Consider the following 12,452-nt stretch of genomic DNA (forward strand, 5'->3'; position numbering starts at 1 on the left):
GACTGCGTAAAGTCACTTGCTTCATGCGGGTATTTGATTGGCCAAATGAGTACTCCAGTGCTTAAAAAGTACCTATCATGTACACCAGGCGCGTACCCGGATGGGGACTTGGATGAATTCAGCCCCCGAAATATCTTCTCTTATCCGCGATAAACTGTAATCGAGTACATTTGGTACACTTCTAGGCTGCATTAAGGAGCTTTTTCTCTCTTACTCTGAGTACAATTCTCCAAGACTTAATTCGGCGGCTAATTGATGCGTATTAGAATGTAATTTTTTGAGATACAGAAATGCAGATTGCTGTGATCTAATCTCTGCGGGATATTAAGTATCCATCGATGAGACGGCGGCAATTGGTTAAATATTGCTACCTTGACAGGTATCCGTAATTCTTATCCTGGCCCGAACCACTTCATTTGCGTGACAACCTGGGTAAATATGATGCGATCAACGCTAATCTTGAGTTTCGCAGAGAAAGATAAGGAGGTACAAAACTCTGTCCTTCGGATATCTCAAGCCGCAAAATAAAATATCGCTCATCATGCCACCATAGCACTGAATTTTACTTATTTTACGAAATAAAAATTCACCAGCCAACCAAAGATGATGAGCAAAAAACATACAGTTTTACGATGTAAATGCAAATTACGAAGTAATTTGAGCAATCCAGATTCTTATATTCCTCGGAGGTTTTTATCCCATGAAACATGGGATAATATAAAATCGTTTCAGGCTTAACTTGGTAGAAGTGCGATATATCCATGATGAAAACTACAAATGGTAATTTCCACACTTTTTATCCTTGCAAATGGCATAACATGTCAAAACCATGGTCGGTAGTTGAGTTTTTTATTAAAATCTGGACATTACCATATGTATTTTTTATCAGGGATGGGATAATGTACACGAAATACAAGTGGAATGAAAATAACGCAGTCATGAAGTAAAATATACTTCCAATTTTGTATTTATTACCTTACACATACACACGCAAATAAACACAGCCCACCCTTTTTACGTCAAAATACATAGTTGAGCTATCTTCTTATTTTCAAACCATAATTATGATATATCATATCGAAATTCATGATGTGTTCTATAGGGAGCAAGTGGACGTTCTGCTAGTTCTTCTAACCCACTAGTGACTCTGCCTTTATCAACCCATCACAATTAAGTTTATTTATTCACCAAATTTCGTTTCTTTAGGAATTGGCAGTAATTTTCATTAATGACCTTTTTAATCTTAGGCATTAATGGAAGTAAAACATTTATAGATATGTATGTTCATGAAAATGAAAAGAAGTACCTGATTGTTGGATATCCTTAGGCGGCTATAAAATTATACTATCATACATCATAACACGACTGAATAAGATAAAGATAAGTACATACATATAACATTTATGGCAATATGGCGATCAGATATAATGTATCATAAAAAAGGAAGTTATTCGCACAAACAAAAACCGTGTAAATTTACACGGTTCCTTAAGGAACCAAGGACAAAGGCGAGAAAAAATACCCGAAGTCTTTCCAATTGCTTTTTTTAAAGTAGCAGAATCCCATAAAGGGAAGTTTCACAAAATTAATCCATGTAGGTATACTGTAATAATGAGGACCAATGCGGGAGTTGATTATCTACAAAAATGATCTTAAATATATGATGCCGACATAAGAGGCTGAATATAAAAATGACGAGAATCAAATTAAGTAGTATTAAGTAATTAGAATAGAGTAAATATATACTTACTCTATGGTAGAAGTCACCAGTAATTTAGAATATTGGCCGGAACCCAAATAACAGCACTACGTCCTTAACACTGCATGGTGGATATTGATGGATTATCCAAACCTCGGTCCTCTGAAATTATCATTGGATCATGGACATGAGAGAATTGAAGTGAACAAGTAAGGAAGAATTGAATAAATATACAGCTTTAAACATAATTATAAAAAAGAATATATCTTGAACTAAATAATGATAATAATATATAATTTATTCCATTTACAATCAAATATTACATTTTAGAACATACTTAAATAATTTTGGAATATATAGGTACCCCTTTGAGTAGTTTTGGTATATAGTAGTAAATATTCAACATCCGATGAATCAGAAAAAAATAGAAGCGTAACACCTGTGACAAATTCAAATTATACCAGAATAAAAAGGTTATGAGTTCGACAATGCTGCAATTAACCTGGTTTTGAAACCATTCCTGTCATGTAGAGGTCTTTGAAAGCAAAGGCTAGACTACCACAAAAATTTACAGCCCAAAGACTATTAGGGGGATTTGATATCTTATACAACACATCAGATTTATTCCTGTAACTGATGCCAATAAATTGGCCAACTTCAGTTGACGCATACATTTTGTGTATTTCAGTTTGGTTACGAACAGAAATAAAGGAACGGCTCATTTAAGTATACCAGGACTAACCACGGTGATAACTTTTACGGGAGTAACCCGCAATGCACAAACTGTGCAAAAATTCTATAGAGAAAAAAATCATTCGCCTTCACCGGAAAATAGGAAGGTAATCACAGCATAATTTTTCCTCTTTCAATTCTGCTATGTTATATACTAAAATTTAACTCCAGAAAAACATTTTTGTAGTTATTATCATAGCTCTGTAATAATAAGTGAGCCATTTTAAAAGTATTCGAGCGAATTTCCAATTTCGGAAACCCATTATTACTCGAAAAGAAATTATTTTATTGCAACCAAATTTAATTAGCGGGAGGTTCGGACGCTCCTCGAGGAATAGGGTAGTTTCCTTCATCAAAGAAAACGAAAGGCATTGATTACGATTCCTTACCCACCATTAGTGTATTTATAATACACAAATTATTTGGTTTTTGAAATACCGGTTTAGACGAATGGCAAGGGTCAAATTTTATCCTCATTTGAAAAATGCCAGATTGGCGCCCATGCGATTCCACTCCACGTGACGTCACAGGGACCTAGTTTCTACACGAGAGGATAGGAGTTAAACATCGTCTGAGGTTACCAATGCATGCATGAGGCACAGAGCTCAGGGAAACATGCCTTAATAATCACCTATTAAAACTGGCTAAGGTCGGAAAGTTTTCTTTGTTTGATAAGGTATTAATAATTCTTATTTAAGCCAAGCGCTACCAGCCAGCAAGGTACTCAGCTACCCGCTAGCATCCTGCGTCCTATCAGCGCTCAGAGCCTCGATCAAGGTCACCTCACAAGGCGGGAGGTGGAACCAGAAATGCGTCGCACGGACTTTTTCCCATCATTCCTACTTACGCGTCGCGTTTTGGCGCGCTTGAAATTTTTCTCTTTTCATTTAATCGCGAAAAATAGATATCGTCATTTAAAAATCTAAAAGCGTGAAATACGCACTCCAGGAGTAATAATCTTTCGATTTAGGCAATAAAAAAATAATAGGAAACCACCCTTTTACCGTAAAAAATGGAAAATATGGCCATCTTCAATCCGTCATAACCCAATGTTGCGTCTAAGTAACATCAAAAATGAGTACATATTCAGCTCCATTCAGGAAAGATTTAAACTACGTGTTTTCTTGTGCTGTTAAGTTGAATGGCGAAATATGTAGCTGCACCAATAGTTATGAATGAGAAGAAACTTTTCAGGTTTAAAATGAGAAGTCTTGATTTTGATTTCTCCCAGAAGCAGCTCTGGGTTAGGAAAGATTAAGGTGGATCTCAAAAGAAAGTTTTTATTTCGCCAGAATCAAAAAAATGTGAAAATAATTGATGAATATTTAAAAGCGACTTGTCAGACCTCTGACGAATTTTCGCTGAGAAATATTACATACCACAAAGGCGCTGTGGAAACTGATGAACCGCCGCCCATCAAAGACCCGTGACCCAAGTCCGACCCTGAGTTAGATACACACTTTTTCGGAAAGGATGCACGCTTCAAACGCGAGCATTTCACAATGAAAATGTTATTATCAATATCGCTAATTGTGCGCAAAACAAAACTCATTGTCAGGCGTGGTAGAGTTTGATAACTAGTCGATTTTTAATCCGTAGGTATGCGTACAGCGTTAATAACATGTAATTGTCCACAATATGAGTGAAGTGGCAGCTGATTTCAGTTGATTGATATTTGTGCTGACCAAATAGTGAATTTTTGACTGGCTATCCTCTTGAGCAAAAGGTTAATAATCCAAGTCGTGTTGTCGTCTTTCCCTGTTCCCATTTGCTTGTGACCGCGTGGATAGCAACGACCCTACAAAATGCGGCTTCGATATACCCCGATTTGACCGTTAGTCCATGAGGATTTCCGCTAAGAAAACTCATTTTCACACACTTTTTGTAAATTATCGATTAGGTGTGACAGTAAAAATCAAATTGCTGAGAAAATTTTAATGGGCAAGTTGCAAATGAAAACTTACGTTATGCAGTTGAACAATTTTTACAGAAAGTCACAATTTGAAAAAAAGCTCTGCGATTACTTTTATATTATACGCTTATGTCTTACCATGCTCAGACATAATTTAATTCAAATGAAGAGTACCACTAGCTGCATACATTTTCAAACCCTTCAATCAAATTTAACTTATTTTAAATTTAATTAAGTATCATCAATAGATGTTTCCAAAACATCCTATCTCTACAGTGATTGTAAATTTATTCCTGGCACAAAAACAGTTTTAGATAAAAATTCCTAGGGATGAATATTATCATAATAGAAGAATTAAAACATATATATAACCTCCGCAGATACACTTAAAATATGTTAAAGAATTCACCAAATACATATGTAATGGGAGAAACAAGATACCACAAGGCAGGGCCGGCCGTAGCAGGTGCGGGACTAGGGGCGAACCTTCAGTGAGGGGCCCTTCACTTAAAATATTAAACTCTATACCCCATCTACAAACTCGAGCATTTTGAATCCCTACCACTCTCTGGCTAAGTATGTGACAAACGCAATTGCACAATAAAAATTACTGCATTATTATTCCTTTTTCATACTATTATTTTTTGTCTAGCACGGAATTAACAATACAGTAATAGTTGAAATTGCATTTTCAAAAATATCGTATATTTTAATTTTTTTTCGCGAACGCGGGGCCCCCCAAAGCGCGGGGCCCGGGACGGTCGCCCCGCCCTAAGGCCGGTCCTGCCACAAGGTGAGAGATTCAATGCCAATTAGGATAGGTGTACAAGACCAGACCAGGGATATGCTTACCTTTCGGATGCAATCCGACCCAATATCGGAACATCCCATCCCCCCTGTCAAAAATGGACTCATCGAATTTTGAATTTGATTCGGTGGAAACGGTAGATAGTGTTGTGGAAGACGATGAAGAGAAGGAGGTCAACAAAGATGAGGGATACGCGGTAGAAAGAGAGTCTGTGTCGTTGAAAGAAAAGGTGTGGTCGAGATAATTTTGCGAATGGTGAATGTTTTTTTTAAGGGGGGAAAAATTTAGTTCGTCCGGAAAAATGGGGAGGCTGGTGCAAATGTTATGATTTTGGAGTACGGTGTCAATCGCGGCGAGGGGGTACAGAGAATTTAACGCATGTGAACGGATGGGGGGCTTGAGGAAGTGACGGAGAGGTGGGGGAAGAACAATTTCGGGGAAATTGAGGGGGGAGGGGACATTCCGGGGGGTCGGAGCATCCTCGGAGGACCGGGTGGCAGGGTTCGGTGTTTTCCCTGACTGGCGTTTGAAACAACTACCTGGAATGAAATTCAAATCGTTAAAAAAGGAGAGGGTTCATGGATTCTATCCGCGTTGACTCAATTCTCTATGCTCTATTATATTATCGAAATTAATCCTGAAAGACTTATATTTCCATTTGGTGATCTTCATCGACCCGCAAATGAGACATAGAAAGCCTTATTTTTAATTCCATCACCATTGGTTTGAAAATTCACTTATTTGACAAATAAGCGTAATAGTTTAAAGCTCGGGGATCGGGTTGGTGTGGTGGCAAGAGTGTTGACTTCCCACCCGGCGGGTTCGGGTTCAAATCCCGGCAGTGGCAGAGAATTTTCAGAGACTGCCCGATCCCTGCCAGAATGTTGTGTGGAGGACATTTCAAGCGCAACACTCCGTCCGTCGGATGGGACGTTAAGCCGTGATCCCCTTGGCGCCTTTCGTTAAGAGCAGGCTAACGCCGACGCCAGGTTTCTCTCCACCCTTCCATCCATACCCTTCCCTCATGGCGCAAATGACCTCAGCTGTCGGTCGCCTCCTCCAAATACCATACCATACCAGTTTAAAGCTCCTTATATTCCCTATCCGCCTGACATGCTCAAATTTCACGAAATACCTAAACTTTAGAGCGTTTTATCTTTCTTAAAAATGGATTCAAAACCAGAGCCGCCCTGACTGGGGGTGGGGGGGGGGGCAGACTGCCCCGGGCCACAAAGTTAAGGGGGCTATTTCTCTTCGGGGGAGGGAGGCCTCACACCCCGAACTCTACCTCGGGCCAAAAGAAGTCTGGTGGCGGCCCTGTTCAAAACTCTGCAAAATCTTGATACGGCCCATGGTTGGTATTAAAACAGAATAAGCGAAGCGATACGAGAATATTTATTCGCGTAACAAATCCTTTTAATTTTTTCCGCTGAAAATTCAGGTGCACTGAAATAAAAAGAGGCATGACTTCTTTGAAATCAAATTAAAATAAATTTAAATTAGGTAAGGCGACCTTCAGCAACGAGAAAAGTTAATACATGAAGATATTTTTTTTATTGTGAGGAAATGACAAATTATAGCATTATGAGCAGTGATATCACGAATATATTTCATACTTAAAATAACCTACTTGTCTCACAAGGAAGGACGATTTAGCGGAAAAAGAACAAATTCGCTATTTAGAAAAATACATTCCATTTAAATCAGAATTTCATGAATCAAAACTGACAAATTAGCTAAGTGGTTCGTCCTTGTGAGACAAGTAGGTTGTTTTAAGCATTAAATATATTCGCGATATCACAGCTCATAATGCTGTAATTTGTCATTTCCTAACAATAGAAAAATATCTTTATGTATTAACTTTTCCTTTTGCTAAAGATTGCATTTTCTAATTTAAATTTATTTTTATTTAATCTCCAAGATTCTATGTGTCTTCCTCTTTTAGCGCACCTGAATTTTAGCGGAATAAAAACTAAATAGATTTGCTGCGCGAAAAAATATGAGCTTGAATTAAAGAGTGGGAACCATAGCATCAAACTTAGTGGTCCAATAAGTAGGGCTACGAGGGATTTCCTATACCATCACTCTCGTTGGCTAAATACGAAAGGTTTTGTTACACTATCCACTAAAACAGCTCGTAATTGTAATATAATATGTTCATTTTTGTAAATATTAAATGGCTGCTTGGTTTACGATTGAAATTTTCACTCCGCTGCTATCCACTTCGTCATAAATTTACTAATAAAATATTAAAATACTGTCAACTTTATGATATTTTCTTATTAAATTAAAAATTGTACTCACCGAGGTTCCCCATTGTCAAATACGTCAAAGAATACCAAGTTCAATCGAATTATCTTCTAACGTGAAGTTAGCAAGTCTGCACACATTCGTTACCAAGCGGTTTCTATGGTACAATAAGAATGGTCGCTTAGTTCTCACATCGATTTTCATTGTTGTCGTTGCTCGGTAGCTTTTAGGATTATAATATTTTGGATTCAGCAATATCAATGATCGTAAAATGTAATGACTTTAAATGTAAATGGCAACAATAAAAATATTTCAATTTTAATTATTTAAATATTAATTGTTTATAAATTATTACGACTGCATCCTTTCCACTTGTCCTGTATTTTTTTGGTGGCGCATTACTCAATTGAAAAGAATGCTATCAAATTGAAATTTTCTAATTATATAAAGTATACCATGATTAACAATCACACGTGTACCTTAAATTTGAAAACTTCGACTCAATACCATTTACGATGCAATGCTATCACATTTTAAATACAGAAAAATGTTTGAAAAGCTCAATTGTACGTACAAGCCCTGAAATTTTCAAGTTGATAGCTTTACATGAGTAATGACTCCTTAAAATGAAAAATATACAACCAGTATAGAGATAGGGATTCGTCCTCTTATTCGAAAGTCCTATTTTTCGGATATCAATTCGTCTGCATATCCATCGACAATGAAAATACATCGTAAGCTTTGACTTCGTTTCCATTCCGGGTCCGACAATGCCTTTTGAGAAAACGTGGCATACTTATGGCGCGGCACCCTCTCCATCCAGCATCCCTAATAGCGTCGCAGTTCTCTCCTTCTACGAGGCCGCTCGAAACATTCCGAGCCTACACGACTTGGCCAGTCGCAAAGATATTTGAAAAGGCCTTATAGCCCTTCAATGCCGGCGCGATGAATTCGACCCTCTCTTGCCCCTCCGTTTCTCTATCATCCTGGGGTTGTTGATTTCGTCGAGACCCCAAAATTTCCTACTCCTTTTCAAGCTCCAGCCATGGAGGGCATAGTTTACTTCAGAAGGACTTTAGAAGAGAGGATTGGGAGGAAATAATCTAGCCAGGGGATCGTTTTTCAATTCAGCAATGTACCGAACAAAAAGAGAATCTATCACAAAAATTCTTCATCTGATCAAGGAAAAAAATGGACGGAAAAATATCACGCCATCTGGGAATTATGTCAATAATTTGAATGCGGACCATTCTTAACTACTTTGCGGCAGATAACAGAGAGCCATTTGATATAATGCACTGAAGGGGAACCAACTGTTCACTAATTCCATTTCTAGAACTTATTTTAAGGTTCACTTGGGAGGAAATGAGGAAGAAAAAGTGAGAAAAGGAACGAAAATGAATGGAAAGAAACACCTGTAAGATGGCAGGAGAAAAGAGTGAAACGTCGCGAAGGACAGGTGAATCGCAATGGAGAGAAAAACACGATGAAGAAGCCTTCGGAGAGAGGAAAGAAAAGAGTATCGATGTTGAAGAAGCCTTAGAAGGAAAGTCAGAAGTGGAATACGAACAGATGGCGTATACAGCACATAGAGATCTTAAATTTACCCTCAAAGTAGTGACCGAATGCAATCATTCTATTCAAATAATTCATTTGAATTACCTCGAGATTTCTCCGAAAAAAAGTAGTAAATCTTATTTTCAGTGAAAAAATAGCGAATTATTGGCTAACTAATCATGAATTTCACATTTAAGATTTCACAATTCAATTTAAGGTTAAGTTTCAATAGGGTAGTTTCCTTCATCAAAGAAAACAAAAGGCATTGATGGCGATTCGTTACCCACCATTACTGTATTCATAATACACAAATTATTTGGTTTTTGAAATACCGGTTTAGACGAATGGCAAGGGTCAAATTTTATCCTCATTTGAAAAAGGCCAGATTGGCGCCCATGCGATTCCACTCCACGTGACGTCACAGGGACCTAGTTTCTACACGAGAGGATAGGAGTTATGCATCGTCAGAGGCTACCAATGCATGCATGAGTCACAGAGCTCAGGGAAACATGTCTTAATAATCACCTATTAAAACTGGCTAAGGTCGGAAAGTTTTCTTCGATTGATAAGGTATTAATAAACCTTTTTTAAGCCATGCGCTACCAGACAGGAAGGTACTCAGCTACCCGTTAGCATCCTGCGTCCTATCAGCGCTCAGAGCCTCGATCAAGGTCACCTACCAGGCGGGAGGGGGAACCAGAAATGCGTCGTACGGACTTTTTCCCTTCTTTCCTACTTACGCGTCGCGTTTTCGCGCGCTTGAAATTTTTCACTTTTCATTTGATCGCGAAAAATAGATATCGTCATTTAAAAATCTAAAAGCGTGAAATACGTACTCCAGGAGTAATAATCTTTCGATTTAGGCAATAAAAAAATAATAGGAAACCACCCTATTATTCACATTTCATCTTGATGATGATTCAGGAGTTTTGAAACCCGTAGAGACTTTACCAAATATGTGAAATTGACAAAATTTGTTATATGGACAACCGTTTTTAATAATGGAACTGTTCATCTTCTGCTCCCGCCTAACTTTCGCTTCTACTTTTTAGGAAGCTTCATATAAGTGTTGGCTTCATTAATAGCCTCTTTTTTCCAAGATACTTCCAATATCTACTCTTATTCTCTGCAATTGGTGACATTTACTTCAAGTATTCCTCGCTCAATGCTATATCATGCAACTTACGATATTTCATTTTCAGTGAACTGAAGCCTAGGAATATTCAAGTTCGGCTAATAAAGAAGTGGTCGTTCCACAGTGTATAAACTTTCAAATAAGGATTTTTAACGCTTATGGAGCTAAAATTTTGCATCATGCAAGGTTTTATAAACTCGAAAAATCTTTAATAGAGGCAATTTACGAATCTTTCGAGGCTCGACTAAATTGCCTCAGTGCTTACAATTCGTTTTTGATTAGAGTGGATTACTCCTTTTGGAATACATCTGTCGAAATCGCCTCTCTTATAAAAATGGCTGAAATTTAGACCAGGGTCTTTGATCAAGGATAGACGGATCCCATTAGGGCCTGTAAAAGGATATTGGGGGGTCCTTGAGATTGAATAGGAGAAAAATCATCTCATAAATTACCTCCCCCCACGACTTCATGGGATAAATAGTTATAGTCATACGTATATTGTCATGCGTATCTTCTGCTGTCAGTTCAAAATTTCGCTATCTCTTCGATATTGTATGCCACGAGTATTTTGTATATATATATTAGTTTAGCTGATAAGGTAACCCTAGCTTTATGCCGATACATAGTCAATTACCATGTAGTGATCGTGAGTCGTATTTCGATGTATTTATATCTGATACTTTTGGATGACGTTATAATGATAAACATCTATAAATTACCTTTGCCTACCAGCTTATATTATTTGCCCTTCATGATTTTGAAGTTAAACTATCTCAGTTCATGAAGTTAACATACTAGATCATTGGGAGGATGAAATGTGGTGAAAATTATTGAAAATTCGTTTCAGTAAGGTAAAAGCTGCTTGAGCAACCCTTAATAGGGTGGTTTCCTATTATTTTTTTATTGCCTAAATCGAAAGATTATTACTCCTGGAGTACGTATTTCACGCTTTTAGATTTTTAAATGACGATATTTTTTTTCGCGATTGAATGAAAAGTGAAAATTTTCTAGCGCGCGAAAACGCGACGCGTAAGTATGAATGCCGGGAAATCTCTCCGTGTGACGTATTTCTGGTTCCCGCTGCCGCCCTGTGAGGTGACCTTGAGGTGAGTTGAGCGCTGATACGACGCAGGCTGCTAGCGGGTAGCTGAGTACCCTGCTGGCTGGTAGCGCTTGGCTTAAATAAGGATTATTAATACCTTATCAAATGAAGAAAACTTTCCGACCTTAGCCAGTTTTAATAAGTGATTACTAAGACATGTATCCCTGAGCTCTGCGCCTCATGCATGCAATGGTAACCTCAGACAATGTATAACTCCTATCTTCTCGTATAGAAACTAGGTCCCTGTGACGTCACGTGGAGTGGCATCGCATGGGCGCCAATCTGGCCCTTTTCAAATAAGGATAAAAATGGACCATTGCCTTTCGTCTAAACCGGTATTTCTAAAACCAAATAATTTGTATATTATGAATACACTAGTGGTGGGTAACGAATCGCAATCAATGCCTTTCGTTTTCTTTGATAAAGGAAACTACCCTATTGACGAATTCCGCTCTTGTCGAGGTGGAATCAAAATTAGCTACACGGATTGACTTCCCCGCAGGCGTTTGGTGGTGTGCGGTTTGCATCACATCTAGGCGTTGAACATTTTAACTCTCACTTCTCTCGAGACACGAGATATTCCCATTGTATGTTGGGCTATTTTTTCGCTTTCGTAGAGTAATAAATTGAGGAATTTACGAAAAGTTACAACTGCTGTTCTGAACTGTCAGATTTCTTGTCAATTACTTATCAACTATACGTATAATTATTAGGTTGTGTAATTGGGAACATGTGAATAATGTTTGAAGGTAACATCGCTGGCACTTGCGTATACGGCCAGGGTATCGTGTGATTCCGAACCACCTCGCAGGAAATCTTGCCTCATCGTGGGCACCCAAGCCGGTACCCTTGTTCTTGTAATTGGTTATAGTACCTAGTAACCGAAGACCTCACTGAGCAATCCAGTTTGCTCTTTGCGAAAATGAGAGTATTTTATTTATTAGTGGATTGTTTTATCACCCTTATGTTCTATCCCATATTGGCCTTAACTTGAATCCAGCCTTTCGAAACAAAACTTTCCGTGGTGGCAAATCAGCAAAAATTGTTGAAATACTATCAGAAAAAAATGTTTCCCAATAGATGAATTTCAATGAATAACTTCGCCATTGAAACGTCGGCAGAAGAAGACCTAACCCGGTGGTAAACCCGGGAATAACTCACCTCCTTATTTCGCCGGGAAATAAGAGCTGAAGAACTAAAGCCTACGTATTCCAAAAAATTGATTGGCGTCACGTATCCTCTTTGATGAAATTTGAC

Source organism: Ischnura elegans, chromosome 11, assembly GCF_921293095.1.
Source record: "Ischnura elegans chromosome 11, ioIscEleg1.1, whole genome shotgun sequence".
In the NCBI taxonomy this organism is placed as follows: domain Eukaryota; kingdom Metazoa; phylum Arthropoda; class Insecta; order Odonata; family Coenagrionidae; genus Ischnura; species Ischnura elegans.